This window comes from Pleurodeles waltl, chromosome 8, assembly GCF_031143425.1.
Source record: "Pleurodeles waltl isolate 20211129_DDA chromosome 8, aPleWal1.hap1.20221129, whole genome shotgun sequence".
NCBI lineage: Eukaryota > Metazoa > Chordata > Amphibia > Caudata > Salamandridae > Pleurodeles > Pleurodeles waltl.
Genome location: NC_090447.1, coordinates 709945892 through 709958222, shown reverse-complemented (window position 1 = coordinate 709958222; position 12331 = coordinate 709945892). Strand labels below are relative to the sequence as shown.

Here is a 12331-nt window from a genome sequence, read left to right as displayed (position 1 = left end):
AGAAAGAGAGAAAGAATTTGAAAGTGATAGTGATGAGGGAACAACATATGAAGGAGAGAAAGACATTTGTGCTATATAAACCAGAACATATGGCCTGGGGTCCTTCCATTTCAGAGGACCCCATAATTAGGGTAACCAGGACAGCTGCTGACATACAAGTAGGGCTAAATGTTGACAGTGCACTGAGCAGTGCCAACATTAAAGACTAAGGGCCAGATGTAGGAAGCAGTTTGCACGTCGCAAGCAGCGAATTTCACAGTTTGCGGCATGCAAATTGCACTTTGCAATGTACAAACCCAGTTTTGTGATTCGGTAACCTGGTTACCGAATCGCAAAACAGGTTTGCGAGTCGCAATTAGGAAGGTGTGTCCCCTTCCTAATTGCAAGTCGCAGTGCAATGCAGGATTGCTTTGTGACCGCGGTCGCAAACCAATCGCAGTTAGCACCCATTTCAAATGGGTGCTAACCCATTCGCAAAAGGGAAGGGGTCCCCATGGGACCCCTTCCCTGTTGTGAATGGCACTGCAAACATTTTCTCAGAGCAGGCAGTGGTCCTATGGACCACTGCCTGCTCTGAAAAAAATTTTACTTTTTCGTTTCATTTTATGTCGAGCGTTAGCGTTCGGCCTGCTGTATACTAAAGTATACAATAGAGTGAGTTCCAGCGTTTTGATTTGTTAATTGCAGTGTCCTTCAAAAATCCTTGCTTGCTAGTGGTGAGATCTGCCTCTTTGTCCTGCCTTTTTTCACTTTGGGAGCAGCACAAAGTACTGTGTAATTGCGCTATGTCCTGTTTATCTCTTCTGTAAGGGACTTTTTTGGGGCATTTGCCTGTTTAACCTCAACAGTGTGGGTGCTTGTTCAGTTCCTCCTCCCCACCGGCTCCCTCTGTAAACATAAACCAACAGCAGAGGGGGGCTTTTCCAGGGCCAGCTCGCCCTCGCTCTCTTCATTTTGTTATTTTCAGTCTGTGTGGAAATAAAAGTCCAGTCAGTAATTTACAACGCTATGAGCTCTAACTCGAGCAAACACTAGACTATTGCATTCCAAATGCTTGTTCCTCACTGCCACCACCCCTCACTTTGACATCTTAGTTCTTCCCTGTTATCTATTCTTCGTCACTTGTGCCCCATTCTCCCATCAAGTTTTTCTCCTCACTTTTACTCGACTGTCACAGTTTCCCCTCGTCACGTTTCCACTACACTGCCACCCCATCGTCACCTCGGCATCGCCTGTATTTACTCCCTATCGTCCATTTTCTGATGGCTGTTACCAGTTTCGTCTTGCTGAAAGTCTCTCTTGACTTTAACCCATTGCACCTATACCCTTGTTGTCATTGCTTGCTACTGAGACCCTAAGCCATACTGCCCCTCACTGTAGCTGCTGCTCTGTAACCTTTCTCTTCATATAGATTTCCCTTCCACTTGGCTTTCAGTTTTTCCCGGATCCCTGTCACCAGCTCACACAGACTAGACTTCACTTGCAGCATGGGTCGTGTGGCTCTCGTGTTTTGAACAGTAATGCACACATCAACGGGTCTGGGTGAGCTACCCACGTATGGGATTGAGAAGACCGGAAGCTCTGCATCAATGTGGTGCAGCCCACCTCCCGGTGTGATCACTACCCATGCTGCCACTCTTTCCTTGCACACGTCCTGCCTCCCAGCTGAGCCTTCGTTCATCCCATAACATCTCTACATGCACCGCAGAGGGAAGTCCCAAGGACAGAGTGAGGAAAAAGGGGACGTTAATACCGCATGCCTTCTTCGTATTGCATATTGTAATTGCTTTCATATAGCGCTTCATGGCCCTGGCGAGGTGCAGTGTTTTCCTCCTAGGAACTTTGTCCCATAATCTGATGGCTTTTTTTCTACTAAAAACGAAACTGTATGGATCGGTAAATAATGTAAACATGCTACATTGGGGGGCAAATTTGGACACGAAACAATGAAGCAGTGAGGGTACAGAAGGATCGTGTAGTTATACAAGAGGTGTTCGGTTAAGAAATTATGTTCCCTCTATATGAAAAGCGTTTCTACTACAATGACCAACTCCAGGCATAGCTTAAAAATGACACTTAGCTAAAGTTTTGATTTTTTAGATGATGTAGTGAACTTGGAGTGTCACACTTAAAACAAAAATGTGGCCTATAAGCCTGCTGAAAATTTTAGGGGTGCCATAGTTTGGGTCGTATACCTGGTCACAGGTTTATGCTCTGTTGTGCTTCCCAAGATAGAGCACAGCTGCGTCCTCTTGATTGTCTCCTGGTTCCTCCCATTTCGGGTGCTCCGCCCCAGTCCGCATTCCATAAAACACAGCTTTGAAGCCTTGGAGGGAGGGGAAAGCGACTTGGCTTACATTTTTGTGACGAGAACCCTGGGGGAAAGGGATGGGATGATCTGGTTTCTAAAATATGAGGATTCGGGGCTGGTTTGTGCATGCAGCACACAGCGCGAGAACAGCCTTCGACGACAAAAAACAAAAAAAAAAAAAACACACACAGATTGCCTGCCCCAGGGGCTGGGGGTGAGAGGCAGCCTCTGATTCCACTGCAAAGAAAGTGATAGCAATCTAATAGCGCCATTTATTGTCTCTTTGTCCCAAACGGAAGCCCATCTGTCCTGCACGTGCGATGCCCTTGTTAATATATGTATATCACTGCAAAGGAGATGACAATCCCATCTCACACATGGGTAGGCCCCTAATCTCGCCTGTTTACCCCCAGTGTTTTGAATACTCCTGCACGCGAGTGTTTGAGTATATTTAAAGCTTCGTGTACAGAAATATTGTATAAAGTGAACATTTGGTACATAAGCAAGGTCACGCAGTGATTAGTGGTTGCAGGTTGGATACAGTGGATGATGCATGAGGTGTAGGTGTGGGTATGGGGCGCAAGCAAGGGTGAGTCACGTTAACTGGAGGAACGAGATATACTGTTACGGAATATTTGAAACGATTACATCAGTGTCAATCAAGGAGCGCTGGATCCATAACACATTGTCACGATATCCACAGAGGATAATTGTACAATAAGCAAATCCAAATGTGACTCACTTACATAGTGGTTGTCATGAAAATCTACACTTAATCAGGCTCTCCTGATCCTAAGTTAGTTACCCTCAGGTTACATAGTTCTTATTTTCATACGCATGAGCACCGGGGGGCAAGGATGTGCGTTTATAGCTATTGTAAAGAGAGATGGAGTACTCAAGTGCCGGATGGGGGTGATCAATCGACAATGCTGTGAAGGTCGATATTCTGGGTTTTCAGGCCCTGTTCGAAGGCAGGAGCTACTCACACCCTGCCTTCACTCGCAGGCCTTGCCTTCCGGGAGAAAAATCTTCTATCAACATCATCTCCCTTAACTGCTGTCCAGTAGATCAACGGCCTTTCTTCTCCAAGATACTAGAATGCGAAGTTTGTACAGAATTACTACAGATCTCTCTTCTTACCGTGTTTACAACACATTCTGATCAGACTTCCAGTTTCTTCACTAACTGAAACCACATTCTTGCCTGCTGAGACAGTGCCAATTTCATCGCCTCTGCTCACCTCCATTGCCGGTTTATGTCCTCCGTATTCCTGATCTGTCTGTGACAAAGACTGTTCTCCTCGCATCTCTCAAACTGGCATGGGACACTGAGAACACCACCTTGGAGTTGGGGGTTTCTCAATGGTCTGTCCGAGCCCCACTAATATCTCCCCTAAGCACCAGTGCTCTTGGAAACTTCATCTTCTCCTTTCACCACAGATGTGACAAACTCCATCTTCTTCTTTCACCTTTCCACCGATGACACGCACCATGTTCTCCTTTACCACTAATGACACACACCATCTTCTCCTTTCACCTATCATCTGATGACATACACTATCTTCTCCTTTCACCTTTCCACTGGCAACACACCACCTTCTTTCCTCTGACGACACACACACCATCTTCTCCTTTCACTTTTCCTCTGACACTCGTTCCTTTTCCCTTCCTCTGCCCGAGTCTCCATTCATACAACTATCCAACGTTACAAGGACCTCAGATCTGTCATATGTTGAGCTTTTCCAAGATAGAGGCCCTGGATATATCCCCTATCTGCACTAGCCCCTCTGCCTAATTTGGTCCACTTTGTCAGATTTTTCTCACTCTCTCCTCCTTACTGGACACTTCTGGGTTCCCTCCAGCCCTTCTGAGCGTAAGGTGTCCTTTTTAGGTCGAGCCTACACAGCACACAAGTGCTGTCTCTCGACATGTTGTAATCTACATCTGTGGGCTTGCACCAGGTCTATCTCACGCCTATCACTTTCATTCGTTCCTTGGCCTGCTTTTCAAAATTCCCTTGATTTTCATAGGTAAATGCTTTACGTTTGTCCCGCCTTGAGGGTACTTTGTTAACACCTTGGAGACGGACCATGTTACATGGATTATTGCACGATCTAGCATATACCTTAGTGTGACGCACTACTTTTTTCTTTTGGATCGCAGCATAGCTCTGCGTGGCCGTATGTGGTTTCTTCCTCTTCCTTGTTTTGGGCATGCCGCTGTTTCTTTCTGGTGTCTGCACACAAAGGCAGCAAGCTGAGGGGGTGTTTTTTTTTCTTGTTTTTAAAAAGGTTCATCTAGCGCAAACTCGATCAGAGGAGCGCTTTACTTGAGGACATGAAGTGTCATATAGCGCAAACTTGATTGGAGGAGTGCTTTCCACTAGTAATTTAAACACAGAAATCCTCAAAGTGGCTCTCCCCGCACCTCGGAAAACTCTCCCCACACTGCCTTGCAGGGCAAATATTTGCCCATAACTCAGCCTGTTGTGGCATTACGACAATGGGACCACCACCGAACGGTGCAGCACAACATGCTCTTTCTGTCTAAGTCATCTCTGGGTCCCCACACTAAGTTGGGGGATCCCGAAATAGTAACATCTCCCACCATTCAATGTCTTTGTAAGCTCTCTCATGGCTGGAACTTTTGTTTTACATCTGGGAGTAGTTTGGGTTTTAAGGGCCTTGTTTGTTATAGTATTGCAGCTGGCCTGCTAGTCCTGAAAATGTGTAATGCACTAGGCTCTCTAGGGGCTAAATATATGGTTCTACTACATTACGTTCTGCCATGCTGTTTGTGTGGTGAGGCTCTCTTGGGGCTGACTATGTGATTACATAACCATATTTCTTACAAATGTTATTTTTATAGTGGTGCCCTCTAGGGGCTGTTCTGAGCATTAAAGTCAAGATACGCCAATATTCGCTGCCCTCGGAAACTCACCCCATTACACTTTGCAGGACATTCTTTTTACAAAACATTTTTGCCCAATGCTCACCACATGACGTGCTCTTTCTGTCAGGTCATCTCTAGGTCCCCACACTAGGTTGGGCCGGGCGGGACTCCAAAATAATAATATATAAAAAATATATACTATAGGCAATATTTTCATTTTTTGCCTCAGATGAAGGACGAAGGTAAATTGAAGTACTTTAGTTATAAGTTAACAGGGGGGAGGGACCAGGAGTTTAAATGGTCCAGTGTACAGTTTCCCAATAATAGTAAATAAATAAAAATACACTGTTCCAGTAAAGGCTGTCAAAATAGGAGACCCATAGTCTCAGGAGCAAGGGCCCTCAAGCAGCACAATGGATAACTAGCATCATCGAGAATTGCTCCTCGCCAGGCCGGCACTGCAATGCCTGGTGGGCACCCCGATGTGGGGGCTCTTAACCGAACTCTTCTGATAGTGACCGGTAGATTCAACTATACAGACTGCGATGATTAGAATTCAGCACCAGTACACACACACAAAAAAAAAGGTTACAATTGGTTATTCATCCACTGAACACCATCATTTATTCAATCTGATTAAACAAGGATGAAGACCAAGATTAAAATAAAAAAAATTGAAAGTAATAAATTGAGAATTATGCTCAATGCCTTTCAAAAATAAAGATACTACAGAAAGCCCTAGATATTAAAGAACCTCTGTGCTACGGTCGACATGTTTCGCGTCTAGTTGTCCAGCCGGATCCATTGACGCTTCATCAGGACCTACAAAAACAGTTTTTAACACCTCTTCAAAATAGTATCACAAATTAGGATACTTAACACCGGTCACTTACTTTTAAGTAGACTGGTTAACACAGGTCACCCTAGAAGACAGAAACATAGAAAACATACCGACAGTACCCAAAATATAAATTATACGGGTAATTGCAAACATATACAAGTGATGGGTCATAAAAAGGAAAGAAAAGAACGTGACAAATCATGCTTACCAACCCCAAATAGAGACGAGGTTCCTTGGGACGCACGTTTCAAGGACTCAAAATGACACTGAACGCAGTAAATAACAACAAAATCAAAGTCTTTTGTTACAACATGAACGTAAAACAAATGATGCTACATCTATTGATATGAGAAGTTCTTAAGATTAGAAAGAACCTCCGTTTATAAATAAACAAGTGGCAATAAATAGGTGCTAAAAATTGAAACAATTGCCGATATGGACATATCTAAGTTAGTTTCCTTGTGTCAGAAATTATGTTGAAAAAATTACGACTCGTAACATCGTTAGGAAAAAAGATTAAAATCAAACCTTAATACCCCAAGGAATAACCGATCGAAACCAGTTGCACCAATCTGTGTTTGCGCACAAATTACTCACGTAGTTATCATCGGTCCATAGTATTGGACCTACCCTCTGAAACGGACGATCTGGAAACAGCCGGATCGGACGCCGTAAGAGTTAGAAATAGATGCCGCGGGGACCAGGAAACTGGGTCCGTGCGCGTCTACAGTCATGGAAAAAGACAAAGGACTAACGCGGGTCCTATTCAGCAAGGAAGTAAAGGGCGGACTACCGTTCTCACTGGACGTCTAGTCCCATTCCTAGGAAAATAGATTGAGCCCATAGTCAATTTGACCGAGCAACCATCAGCAGGAAAAAATTATTAATTTAATGAAACATTTTTAATTTAATGAAGGGGAAAATTATACAATTAATCGTCCTAAAAGGGAAAGAAAAAATATAGTTTATATTTTTCAATACAAAAAGATGATAAAAAATAAATATACAAAAATAGGTTGGAAAAAGGCCATTGTTAAAGAATCTTGTTTGTGATAACAAGCCAAATAGACAACCTAGTATGGCAATTATACTCTAGCCAAAAATATTAGGGCTATGTCTCGTTGTTTAACAGATATCAACTGGGTGGCAACAAAATGTAGGTAATATACTTATGGTGAGAGGGAAGTCCAGGGGATATCATCATTTAACCCCCGTAGATTTTCCCTAATTTAAACACCCATCTTTGTTCAATCCTGAATAAAGCCCCAGGATCGTCGGGCGGATTCTTGGTGCTTCTATTACCACCCACCAAAGATCTTCAGGAGAATGTTGGACCTCCAAGAAGTGCACACTAAGTTTTGTGGTGATCTTTTTGCATCTGATGTTGCTTCTGTGCTCATTAACGCGTGTCTTAACAGGTCTGGATGTCATCCCGATGTAACGTAAATTGCAAGGGCACAATATCATGCAGATACAGTTCCTGGTATTACAATTGGTATGTTTTTTAAGATCCCAAGTGCCCACAGAGCCGAGATCCAGTTTTGTTAAGTGCCTGGTCAGACAACACGTTGCAATTCCCACAAGAATGGTGGCCCTCCACTGGTGGGAGGCCCCATAACGTCTTTTGGGTGGGGGGGGGGGGGGGGGGGGGGTCACAAGAGGTTCGTGGACGTGTGTGGACCACAAAGTCTTTGATATTGGCAGTCCGTTTGAAGGCAAAAAGGGGCCTTGGTATGTTGCAACCACCGCTCGTGAGGATAGGCCATCTTTTGCTAATCAGTTTCTTAATGGAATTAGATAAAGGAGTGTATGTAGATACACATGTCAACCTGGGCTGGGGCCTTTTTTCCATGGTAGACCACAAAGCTTCTCTGTTGTTATTCCTGGCTCTCTTTCGTGCTTGATTGACAATTCTTGACGGATAGGGTCGGTCAAAGAATTTATTTTGAAGAGAGTCAGTTTGATGTTCAAATTCTCAGGGTAAGCTGCAATTACGTCTCAGACATAGAAATTGGCCAAAGGGTAAATTATCCCGCAAGGATTTCGGATGATGACTCTCATAAAAGTAAAAGAGAATTACGATCTGTAGGCTTATGGTAAACACTGGTAAGAAATTTACCATTGTTGATAGTAATCATCAGATCTAAAAAAGGTAGTTGTGAATCAGACACAGTGGCAGTAAATTTCAAGAAGGGGTCAAGAGTATTGATCCATGTTGTGAATTCATCAGCCTGGGTCAGCGGGCCTTGCCAAACGATCAAAATGTCATCTATATAGCGATGCCATAATTTGATGTAACCGAAATGAGGATTGGTTGGCGATAAGATATGTTTCTTCTCAAAATCATACATATAATGGCAGGCTAGACTAGGAGCAAAAGTGCTGCCCATAGATGTGCCTTGAATCTGATGATAAAATAGTTCCTCAAAAAGGAAGAAGTTTTGTCAAAGCCAACCTAGCACATTGTATAATGAAAGAAACAGGGGTATACAGGGTAGTAGACACTTCTAGCAAAGCAGTCTCAATCACTTGTAAAGTTGCTTCTTGGGGAATGTTGGTATATAGTGCCTCCACATCCAAAGTAATGATACCCTGTACGGTATTGGAATCATTAATGGCTTCAATTAAATTCAGCACATCTTTAGTGTCATTTAAATAGGTAGAGGAACTCCTCACTAAAGGCTGTAAAAAGTGGTCACAGAAGATCGATAGTGGTTCCAATACGGAACCCAAACCAGATACAATAGGGCGCCCAGGAGGGGGTCTCCTCCCTCTGTGAATTTTTGGTAAACAATAGAAGTATGGGACGCGGGGATGGAGTGTATCCAAAAATTCTGCTTCCTTAGGTGGGATCCACAAGTTGTTCCTAGCTTCTTCAATAAGGATTCTAATCTGGGTCTGTAATCTTCCAGTAGGATCACAACTGATTTTAGCATAGTAGGAGGAATCACTCAAAAGACGTAGGCACTCACATCTATAATCAGTGGAAACCAATATCACGATTGCCCCGCCCTTATCAGCCTGTTTAATAGTTATATCAGGATCTGAAGCTAATGATAGAAGGGCTCTATTTTCTCTAGTCAGGGTATTGATGTACGTATGTTTGGGATGTAAATTATGTAAGTCGGCTAACACTGCTTTTTCAAAAGTCAGAACTTCGCTTGGCATGGTTACTGGAAGTGGAACAAAGACTGAGGGTTTTTTCAAACCAGAGTCAAACGTCTGGGGTTCCACTATTTTATCCTTGAAGAAAAAATGCAAGCGAATTTTGCGGAAAAATTGGGATAGTTCAATATGTAGACGGAAAAAATCTTCTTGAGGGGTAGGGACAAACCCTAAACCCCTATTAAGCACCTTAGTTTCTTCTTCCGTGAGTTGTCTAGTTGAAAGATTAACAACTAAGTCTTCGTCAGGGGATTTTTTTATCTGGCTCCTGGTGACCATCTGAGGTTCGTCTTTGGACGTGATTGAGACTGCTTTGCAAGAAGTGTCTACTACCCTGTCTTCCCCTGTTTCTTTCATTATACAATGTGCTAGGTTGGCTTTGACAGAAACCTGCTTCCTTTTTGAGGATCAATTTTATCATCAGATTCAAGGCACATCTATGGGCAGCACCTTTGCTCCTAGTTTAGCCTGCCTTTATATGTATGATTTTGAGAAGAAACATATCTTATCGCCAACCAATCCTCATTTCGATTACATCAAATTATGGCGTCGCTATATAGAAGACATTTTGATTGTTTGGCAAGGCCCGCTGACCCAGGCTGATGAATTCACAACATGGATCAATACTTTTGACCCCTGCTTGAAATTTACTGCCACTGTGTCTGATTCACAACTACCTTTTTTAGATCTGATGATTACTATCAACAATGGTAAATTACTTACCAGTGTTTACCATGAGCCCACAGATCGTAATTCTCTTTTACTTTATGAGAGTCATCATCCAAAATCCTTGCAGGATAATTTATCCTTTGGCCAATTTCTACGTCTGAGACGTAATTGCAGCTTACCCAGAGAATTTGAACGTCAAGCTGACTCTCTTCAAAATAAACTCTTTGACCGACACTATCCGTCAAGAAAGCACGAAAGAGAGCCAGGAATAACAACAGAGAAGCTTTGTTGTCTACCATGGAAAAAAGGCCCCAGCCCAGGTTGACATGTGTATCTACTTACACTCCTTTATCTAATTCCATTAAGAAACTGATTAGCAAAAGGTGGCCTATCCTAACGAGCGGTGGTTGCAACATACCAAGGCCCCTTTTTGCCTTCAAACGGACTGCCAACATCAAAGACTTTGTGGTCCACACACATCAACGAACCTCTCGTGACCCCCCCACCCCAAAAGACGTTATGGGGCCTCCCAGCAGTGGAGGGCCACCATCCTTTTGGGAATTGCAACATGTGTTGTATGACCAGGCACTTAACAAAACTGGATCTCGGCTCTGCGGGCACTTGGTATCTTAAAAAACATACCAATTGTAATACCAGGAACTGTATCTACATGATATCGTGCCCTTGCAATTTACGTTACATTGGGATGACATCCAGACCCGTTCAGACACGCATTAATGAGCACAGAAGCAACATCAGATGCAAAAAGATCACCACAAAACTTAGTGTGCACTTCTTGGAGGTCCAACATTCTCCTGAAGATCTTTGGTGGGTGGTAATAGAAGCACCAAGAATCCGCCCGACGATCCTGGGGCTTTATTCAGGATTGAACAAAGATGGGTGTTTAAATTAGGGACGCATCTACGGGGGTTAAATGATGATATCCCCTGGACTTCCCTCTCACCATAAGTATATTACCTACATTTTGTTGCCACCCAGTTGATATCTGTTAAACAACGAGACATAGCCCTAATATTTTTGGCTAGAGTATAATTGCCATACTAGGTTGTCTATTTGACTTGTTATCACAAACAAGATTCTTTAACAATGGCCTTTTTCCAACCTATTTTTGTATATTTATTTTTTATCATCTTTTTGCATTGAAAAATATAAACTATATTTTTTCTTTCCCTTTTAGGACGATTAATTGTATAATTTTCCCCTTCTTCATTAAATTTAAAAAAAATTCATTAAATTAATAATTTTTTCCTGCTGATGGTTACTCGGTCAAATTGACTATGGGCTCGATCTATTTTCAAGGGATGGGACTACACGTCAAGTGAGAAAGGTAGTCGGCCCTTTACTTCCTTGCTGAATAGGACTCGCGTTAGTCCTTCGTCTTTTTCCATGACTGTGGACGCGCACGGACCCAGTTTCCGGGTCCCCGCGACATCTATTTATAACTCTTACGGCGTCCGATCCGGCTGTTTCCGGGTCGTCCGTTTCAGAGGGTAGGTCCAATACTATGGACCGATGATAACTACGTGAGTAATTTGTGCGCACACACAGATTGGTGCAACTGGTTTCAATCGGTTATTTCTTGGGGTATTAAGGTGTGATTTTAATCTTTTTTCCTAACGATGTTACGAGTCGTAATTTATTCAACATAATTTCTGACACAAGGAAACTAACTTGGATATGTCAATATCGGCAATCGTTTCAATTTTTAGCACCTATTTACTGCCACTTGTTTATTTATAAACAGAGGTTCTTTCTAATCTTAAGAACTTCTCATATCAACAGATGTAGCATCATTTGTTTTACATTCATGTTGTAACAAAAGACTTTGATTTTGTTGTAATTTAATGCGTTCAGTGTCATTTTGAGTCCTTGAAACTTGCGTCCCAAGGAACCTGGTCTCTATTTGGTGTTGGTAAGTATGATTTGTCACGTTCTTTTCTTTCCTTTTCATGACCCATCACTTGTATAGGTTTGCAATTACCCGTATAATTTATATTTTGGGTACTGTCGGTATGTTTTCTATGTTTCAGTCTTCTACGGTGACCTGTGTTAACCAGTCTACTTTAAAGTGAGTGACCGGTGTTAAGTATCCTAATTTGTGATACTATTTTGAAGAGGTGTTAAAAACTGTTTTTGTAGGTCCTGATGAAGCGTCAATGGATCCGGCTGGACCACTAGACGCGAAACATGTCGACCGTAGCACAGAGGTTCTTTAATATCTAGGGCTTTCTGTAGTATCTTTATTTTTGAAAGGCATTGAGCATAATTCTCAATTTATTACTTTCAATTTTTTTATTTTAATCTTGGTCTTCATCCTTGTTTAATCAGATTGAATAAATGATGGTGTTCGGTGAATGAATAACCAATTTTAACCTCTTTTTCCTCTTTTTTGTGTGTACTGGTGCTGAATTCTAATCATCGCAGTCTGTATAG

At 42.6% G+C, this 12331-nt stretch overlaps 1 protein-coding gene across 2 annotated transcripts in view; it reads right to left on the bottom strand.

Moving 5' to 3' along the window:
* The window catches only part of TRMT10C (tRNA methyltransferase 10C, mitochondrial RNase P subunit), a 58439-nt gene that overhangs the window by 38580 nt on the left and 7528 nt on the right, over window positions 1–12331 (bottom strand). The gene's annotated exons all lie outside the window — the stretch shown is intronic.